Here is an 8,638-nt window from a genome sequence, read left to right on the forward strand (position 1 = left end):
TTCATGACGTGAGAACCCTCGTGCATTTACTAAAGAATTCATAGTCCTTATTAATGCTTACCAGCCTGAATTGGCTGGTTTATATATATATATATATATATATTTTTTAGTTGGCCCTAAACCAAAGAAAACCAAACTCGTTGCCATCCAGTCAATTCCACCTCATAGCAGCCCTACAGGACAAAGTAAAACTGCCCAATAGAGTTTCCAAGGAGCACCTGGTGGATTCAAACTGCCGACCTTTTGGTTAGCAGACAAAGCTCTTAACCATGACGCCAGCAGGGTTTACAGTTAGAATATGATGAATGGAAAAAATCCCAAAATTATTTAGCTTTAGATACAGTCAAAATGCCCAATGTCCTTCTCAAAGAAGCTAAAGACAAAGCCAGTAGGCTGCATAATGCAATCCTTAAGGTCTTTCGCCCCCCAAAATTGACTGGGCAATAGTCCATTCTTGTACAGAACATAGAGATGAAATTATTTATGATTATCAATACAGATTATTTCACAAGTTCTCAGAACATCCTGGATTGAACCCATCAGATGAGGGAATGATAGGAATTTCAATGCAGCATTTATTTCTGGCTTCGAGACTGAAATTTCTTCATTAGTCAAGAAACATCGTTTAGATTGGAAAGCAGCTTCAAGAAGTAATTAACTACTTTAGCTCTTGAGCTTACTCAGACTTTAGAAACAAAGCAAGCTGCTCAAACTAACAAATTAGAAGCTTAGAAAACTGGTTTCAAACCCACCAACAGAACTAAATCTAGTTTCTGCAACTATTATAAAAACTCTGGTCATTTGAAAAGCAAATGCTTTATGTTAAAAAATAAACTGAAGGTTTCCACCTCAGCTGCCCTTCCTTCCCCTGAGGCAGAATGAAAGGGCTCCCGGGACAAAACAGACTTTTCCTGTAGTAGCTCTAAACTCCCAAAGAGAAACAACTACGTAAATTAATGGTGAATATTGTAAATTTTTAATTGATTCGGGGACTACCTTATCTGTGATAAATCTTATTTGTCTGAAAACAAACTCTGCCCCAGAGTAAAAAAACTTCAGCTATAGTGGGAGTTACAAATAAAGAACAAACAGTATTCCATTCTCAACCTGTACCATTCTGTCTTGGCTCTATGAAAGATTTTCATCTGTTTGCTGCTGAGCCTTGAGACACCAGTTAATTTATTAAGAAGAGATATTTTATCTAAATGGAATTGCCAACTAAAATTTAATGAGAAGGGGGAAATATTATTAATCTTGCCTGATAATCAAAACTCAGGAATAGACAACATTCAAAAGGAAGAGGTTATTTGCCACTTGCAAGCCCTTACAATGCCTCCTCAAAATTCTGTTCTAATAGATCTTCTCCCTCTTGAAATTATTTCTGAAGACCCTGAAACTTTCTGGGCCATGAATCATACAGATATTAATAAAGTTTTGTCTGCTGAACCTATTAAAATCCGAGTGGACATATCTAAGCCTTTGCCTAAGATCCCACGGTACCACTTAAACAGGAAGCAAAGGAAAGGATAATTCCTATTATTCAAGAATTTCTTTCTAAAGGATTACTTGTCCCTTGTACTAGCATTTATAACACCCCTTTCCTTCCAGTTAAGAAATCACATAGATAGGGTTGGAGATTTGTTCAAGACCTACGTGCAATAAACCACATTGTTATCCCTAAGTACCCTGTTGTCCCCAATCCACACCTGGTACTTTCTAATGTTCCCTCTGAAGCAGTGTACTTTACTGTTGTACAGCTTTGTAGTGCGTTTTTCAACATTCTTATTGACCCCAAAAGTAGATATCCGTTTGTTTACTTTTACTTGGGAAAATCAACAACTAACTTGGAATGTCTTGCCCCACAGTTATAGAGGCTCCCAGTCATTTTTCTCAAATTTTACATGCAGATTTGCAGTCTTCACAATTTCCAAATAAATCTACTTTGTTAAGATGGTATTAAATTGTTAAAACATGTAGCTCTTGGTGGACATAAAGTTTCAAACAAAAAATTGCAATTAGCTCAGCCTTCTGTCAAACACCTACGTCATTGAATCTCTGCAGAAGGCATTTCTATTAACCCCCAAGAGAAAAGAGGCAATGAAACAATTGAGTGAATTTCCAGGTCTTTGTAGTTTTTTTTTTTTTTTTTTGTAGTTAGTTACCGTAAAGTTTGGATTCTAATTCTTCTTTAATGACATAAACATTATATAGATATTGAAAAGCCTCTAAACCCGATCCATTCTATCTTACCCCCAAGGATCAAGAGGCGATAACTAAAGAAGCTTTGATTAAAACACCTGCTTTAAGATTTCCTAACTATCAGTTAGACTTCACACTATTTGTACATTAAGTTTCTGGTGATGCATTAAGTGTTCTTACTCAGAAACACAGAGACAAAGTAAACCTGTAGGTTACTATAGCCTACAGCTGAATCTTGTAACCAGAGCCTACCCTCCATGTCTTAGGTCAGTGGCCACTAGAGCAAAGTTAGTAGAAACTACTGTAGATATAGTCTTGAGAAAAATTGTAAATGTGTGTGTATCCCATGGTGCATCTCCACGGCTTAATTCTGCTTTAATCCAACATACATCTGCTAGCAGACTCACTTCTTATGAAGTGCTCCTTCTGGTAGCCACTAATATTAGGTTACATATGGTAGCAGGTTCTCCCTATAGCTAATAAAGATGACTGTCTTTCCCATAACTGTTTCCCATAACTGTTTGGACTTGACTAAGCAGCTTCTTACTCCTGAGAATCATTAAAAAACAAACAAAAACTCTTTTGGCAAAACCTGGTATGATATTACTTATGGATGGCTCTTATTTGAAACCAACTCTCAGTTCTAACTATCAGACTGGCCATGTTGTTACAACTTCTACTGAAGTCCTTGAAAGCCAGCCACTCCCCAAAATTACTTAAGCTCAAGGAACTGAACTTATAGCTCTTGTCTGAACATGTTAATTGCCTAAAAAGAAATCTGTAACAACCTTTATAAATTCAAAACATAAACATAAAATTATGCATAATTTTAAAGTGCTATGAAAGCGAAGAGGCTTTTAACCTCCTCTGCTAAAACTATTAAAATAACTCTTTCATAGCAGACCTATAGGAACCCTAGTGGCACAGTAGTTAAGAGCTACAGCTGCTCCTTGGAAACCCTGTGGGGCAGTTCTGCTCTATCAGATGCCTTATTGCTCCCCTCTGAAATAGCCACAGTGAAAATACAAGCACACTAGCCAAAGGGAGTGTCCCAAACTCAGAAAATTAGAGAAAACAATTTAGCAGATACTGCTACAAAAAAAGCTGTTTCCAAAATTACTGTTGCTCCTGTTATAGCCAAAGAGGGTACAGAGAGGCGTTTGGAACCATCTGTAGAGAGCTGATCACGTGAAACCACTGATCGGTTCACACCCACCAAGAACAGCTTTTAAAACATCAGCAATTGGCTCAGTGTAAAGAAGCTAAAAGAGAAAACGTCAGGCTGTTATCCTGACACTAAGCTATGGTTAGGACCCAATGCCAAAATCCTTCCTCCTAAATTTTTGCATGTCCCTATGATGAGAACTTTACATGAGAATACTCATCGAAAGAGAGACAAAATGATTGAAACTTTAAAGAAATCCTAGTGGGGAAAGTTTTCTGAAGCAGCTTAGCATGTGACTGCTCACTGTTCTATTCATCCTCCTTATAATCCTGAGAAACATCTTAAGACTTCCCCTGGACTTCTTTCTGGGCCGATGCTCCAATAGCATTTGGACTTTATCTGGCTTCTACCTTCAACGCTTGTAGATATGTCTTAGTGAATATTTGTAGATATTCACACTGGGTAGAAGCTTTCATTTACCAGCAGGCTGCTGCCTCTTTCGTGGCAAAAAAGCTTCTTGAAAACATAATACCCACTTGGAGAGCACCCAAGATTCTTGGCAGTGATCAGGAATTCATTTTACTGGACAAATTATTCACGAATTGTGCCGAGTTTTGCCCACATACCAGAGGTTGCATGCCTGTAACCTCCCGCAGTCCTCCGGTCTTGTGGAAAGAATTAATGATATAAGAAAAACTCAACTTGCTAAACTTTCTGAATCCTTAAAGTTGCCTGGACTAAAGTTCTCCCTCGAGTCCTTCTAAATTTAAGAAGCATTCCTTTTGGAGCTCATAAACTTACTCCTTATGAAATAATTACTGAAAGGCCCATAATCCCTCCGTATATTGCCTCTGCTGATCCTAATTTAGTACAAACTGAATTATTAAAATATGGTCAATCTTTAATACAGTGCTCTAAGAAATAATTCCCGTAAGTTATAGAGGCATTTGAGGATCAGAAACCTGACCTTCCTATATTAATTAATATTAACTCAGGAGATTATGTTTATTGGAAAGACATCAGCTACAAAGCTCACTAGAGTCTCAGAGGAGACACCCTACCTTGTCCTTTTAACTAATAATCCTCGTATAGCTAAACTAGAAGAAATTAACTGTTAGATTCATTTATCACAGCTAAAGACAGCCAAAGTAACTGTCCAAATTTTCCAGACAGCCAGAGATTTGAAACTCAGATGGATGCAGCATTAGCAATTGGAAACAAACCTTTTACAAAGCCAGGCACTGACACCAAAGCCATGGTGGCAGATCACATGTGAACTGCTGAAAATCTAGGAAATCTGGTTCTTAACTGTTGGTATTTTAATAGTCTTGATTATCTTTGCTCACTTGTAGAATTATTATATTATTTTGCGCTAGTAATCTTTGAATATCTTTAAGCCTAGAAGCTTTATATTCCTTTTATTTTAAACTTTTTATTTCAGATACCAATTATTGAAATAGTTTGATACTTATAAATTTTTTTGAAACAGTTTTTTAACTACTTCTATTCACTTCATGGTGAATTACTAGAAAAAAAAGTCTGTGTTATGCTCATTAAGTTTATTTTGCTTTACTATATTGTTTGCTTAACTTTATATAATAGAATTTATAAGGTTCCCCCCGCCCCCTTTCTTTTTGTTTCTTATAACCACTACAGATGCAGAGGGAAAAAAATGCTTTCATCAGCTTGGCTCAATCAGTTGCCAATGCCAGCAATTTAACAGAATGTTGGGTATGTCACTTTGCCCCACAAGCCACAGAGGACCACACTGATCTTCTTACTAGGCCGGTTTTAGATTATAAGATCACATCTAATTTTACTATTGATTATAAGAAATCATTTAAATGAACCATTCGTGTTAAACTGTGGCTACCTCCAGAATTATTTACTTATCCATCAACTACCTGTTTCAGTCTTTCTCATGCAAGGATAGAATGTTCTACTCTGGTCAAAAGATGTGAAATTTTGGTTAATAGTGCTTGTTATTCCTGAATAATCAATGACTGTATTGAATTTAATCCAAATCACCCTATTTTTGCTCACCTCCAGAAAACCCTAAGCTTTGGAGAGTTGCCCATCTGTGATGACTCCTTAACTATAACCTGGATTAAAAGAATCAGCAAGTCCATTCTATTTCCTGATATCCAAACTGGAAAAAGCCTGTTATGCACCACATGTGGATACGTCTTTTTATGTGGAGGATCAATTCAGGTAGCAAAAAAGTCCAGTAATTCATCTTATACTTGGGTTTTGCCATGTTTAGATGGCTGGAGTATGATAGGCCAATGTACTTTAGGAATGTTAGGAGTTCCCATGAGTGCCCATTCATACACTGACAACTTACTATGAAACAGTGATTCAGAATTAATCTCCAGACAGAAGAGAGACCTTGTCCTTACAAGCAATTCCATAGTTGATTACTTAGGATAGGGATAGTCTTTATTATGTGCTACCATACCATGGTTTGGAATTGTGCAATTAGAAAAGTCCACTCATAATCTGTCTCCCATATATAACATTATATATTCATATATATTATATATAAGTTTATAAAGAAGAAACATTCCTATCAATTATAGTCCTTATTTCTGAAACCGATCATGCAGGCGTAGCTGTTATGTATAGCAACTTTCTTTTACTATCCTTTCCATATTCCATGATTACCTGACCTCCATAAGCCCTTACTCTGACTGGTGAACCATAGTGGTTTTTGGGTTCTCCGAAATTAGTGTCAGTATATAACCATTGTCCAGTAATCCTCACAAGTTTGATTATTTTCTTTTCCCAAAGGCACAGTGCAATGGTTTATGCTTCTATTTGGCTATCCTAAGGTGCCCAGTTTTTTGGTCAAACCCACTAGTCTAGATGTAATAAAATATTTTCATGTGATTAAATCAGTTGACCTTAAGAATAATAGAAGAGTCCCCATTACCTTAGTGGCCTCATCTGGTCAGTTGAAGGCCTTAAAATCCAATGTGGAGATTTCTCAAGGGAGTGCTTTGCTCCAGAAGATAAATAGGCAACTTGCCAGAATTCCACTGGCTCCTCTATCAACTGACCTACCAGTTTTGAGGCTCAAGGCTACCATGTTTCCCAGCCTACTCTCTAGATTTTGGACTTGCCAGCTTCCACAATTGCATAAGCCTATTCCTCCAATATCAATCAATCAATCTCTATCTATCTCCCTAACTGTCTATCTATCATCTGCCTATCTATATTTGTATCTACCTATTTATTCCTGAAGTTCATTCAAAAACGGCTGCAGCAGTATATCAACAGGGAACTGCCAGAAATTCAGGCCAATTTCGGAAGAGGACGTGGAACCAGGGATATCGTCGCTGACGTCAGATGAATCCTGGCTGAAAGCAGAGAATACCAGAAGGATGTTTACCTGTGTTTTGTTGACTATTCAAAGGCATTCGACTCTGTGGATCATAACAAATTATGGGTAACGTTGCGAAGAACGGGAATTCCAGAACACTTAACTGTGCTCATGAAGAACCTTTACATAGGTCAAGAGGCAGTTGTTCAGCTAGAACAAGGGGGTACTGATTGGTTTAAAGTCAGTAAAGGTGTACCTCAGGGTTGTAGTCTTTCACCATACCTATTCAATCTGTATGCTGAGCAAATAATTCGAGAAGCTGGACTATATGAAGAAGAAGGGGGCATCAGGATTGGAGGAAGACTCATTAACAACCTGCGTTATGCAGATGACACAACCTTGCTTGCTGAAAGTGAAGAGAACTTGAAGCACTTACTAATGAAGATCAAAGACCACAGCCTTCAGTATGGATTGCACCTCAACATGAAGAAAACAAAAATCCTCACAACTGGACCAATGAGCAACATCATGATTAAAGGAGAAAAGATGGAAGTTGTCAAGGATTTCATTTTACTTGGATCCACAATCAACAGCCATGGAAGCAGCAGTCAAGAAATCAAAAGACGCATTGCATTGGGTAAATCTGCTGCAAAAGACCTCTTGAAAGTGTTGAAGAGCAAAGATGTCACCTTGAAGACTAAGGTGTGCCTGACCCAAGCCATCGTATTTTCAATCGTATCATATGCATGTGAAAGCTGGACAATGAATGAGGAAGACCGAAGAAGAATTGATGCCTTTGAATTGTGGTGTTGGTGAAGAATATTGAATATACTATGAACTGCCGGAAGAACGAATAAATCTATCTTGGAGGAAGTACAACCAGAATGCTCCTTAGAAGCAAGGATGGTGAGACTGCATCTTACATACTTTGGACATGTTGTCAGGAGAGATCAGTGTCTGGAGAAGGACATCATGCTTGGTAGAGTACAGGGTCAGTGGAAAAGAGGAAGTCCCTCAACAAGGTGGATTGACACAGTGGCTGCAACAATGAGCTCAAGCATAACAACGATTGTAAGGATGGTGCAGGACCAGGCAGTGTTTCATTCTGTTGTGCATGGGGTCAGAGCTGACTCGACGGCACCTAACAACAACAACAACAACAACCTATTTATTGATCATCTATGCAATGTACTGGGTCTGTTTCTCTAGAAAATCCTGACTTTGACACTCAGCCATTCTGTTAAAACACAATAGGTCCTACTGGAAAAGGCTGGGAGAAATATTAACAATATAAATTACTGGCAGTATAGTGGAGTCCTTTCTCAAAGCACCCAGCGTTCCATTCATTTAAGGCTGTCAGTGTATATGCTGGCTCAACTCTTAGTATTGATTGAAGGGACATGACTCTTTTTGTGATTCAAGACAAACTTCTGTTCACTCAACCTAGAGCTCTTCCACTTATAAAAATTAAGTGAACATTTAGTACACTGCTTATTTATTTCTCTTTTACAGAGACTGTAATGAACCACAGTTCTCTGCGAGTCAGACTATTCTGATTACTGCTTTGACTTCTCTGTCCATTACGGTAACTACACACACACCTTGTCTTTGGTGATTAAGTGCAGCCACTTGGCCCTTGCTACCTGGGATTCAATTATCCCCATTGCAGTTCATTGGTAGCACTTCCCACTATAAATTCTGACCTCCAGAGAAGAGCAACCACACAGTTCTTTAAGGATACTTGGACTCTCCTCTCCTATTTATTTCTCAAAGTAGTGCTGAAAGATGTGTCCTCTGAACTCTTTTGTGGTGGGTGAGCAGTCTAACAACTTGAGCTATAAAATTGAATCTCGAATCTGTGCTTGATGTACCCATACCAATAAGTTCACTGTGATCCAACTTTATGTTCTTACCACATGATTTTATATCCTTAATATCCATTCTCAACATAT

This window comes from Loxodonta africana, chromosome 16 (genome assembly GCF_030014295.1).
Source record: "Loxodonta africana isolate mLoxAfr1 chromosome 16, mLoxAfr1.hap2, whole genome shotgun sequence".
NCBI classification, from domain to species: Eukaryota; Metazoa; Chordata; class Mammalia; order Proboscidea; family Elephantidae; genus Loxodonta; species Loxodonta africana.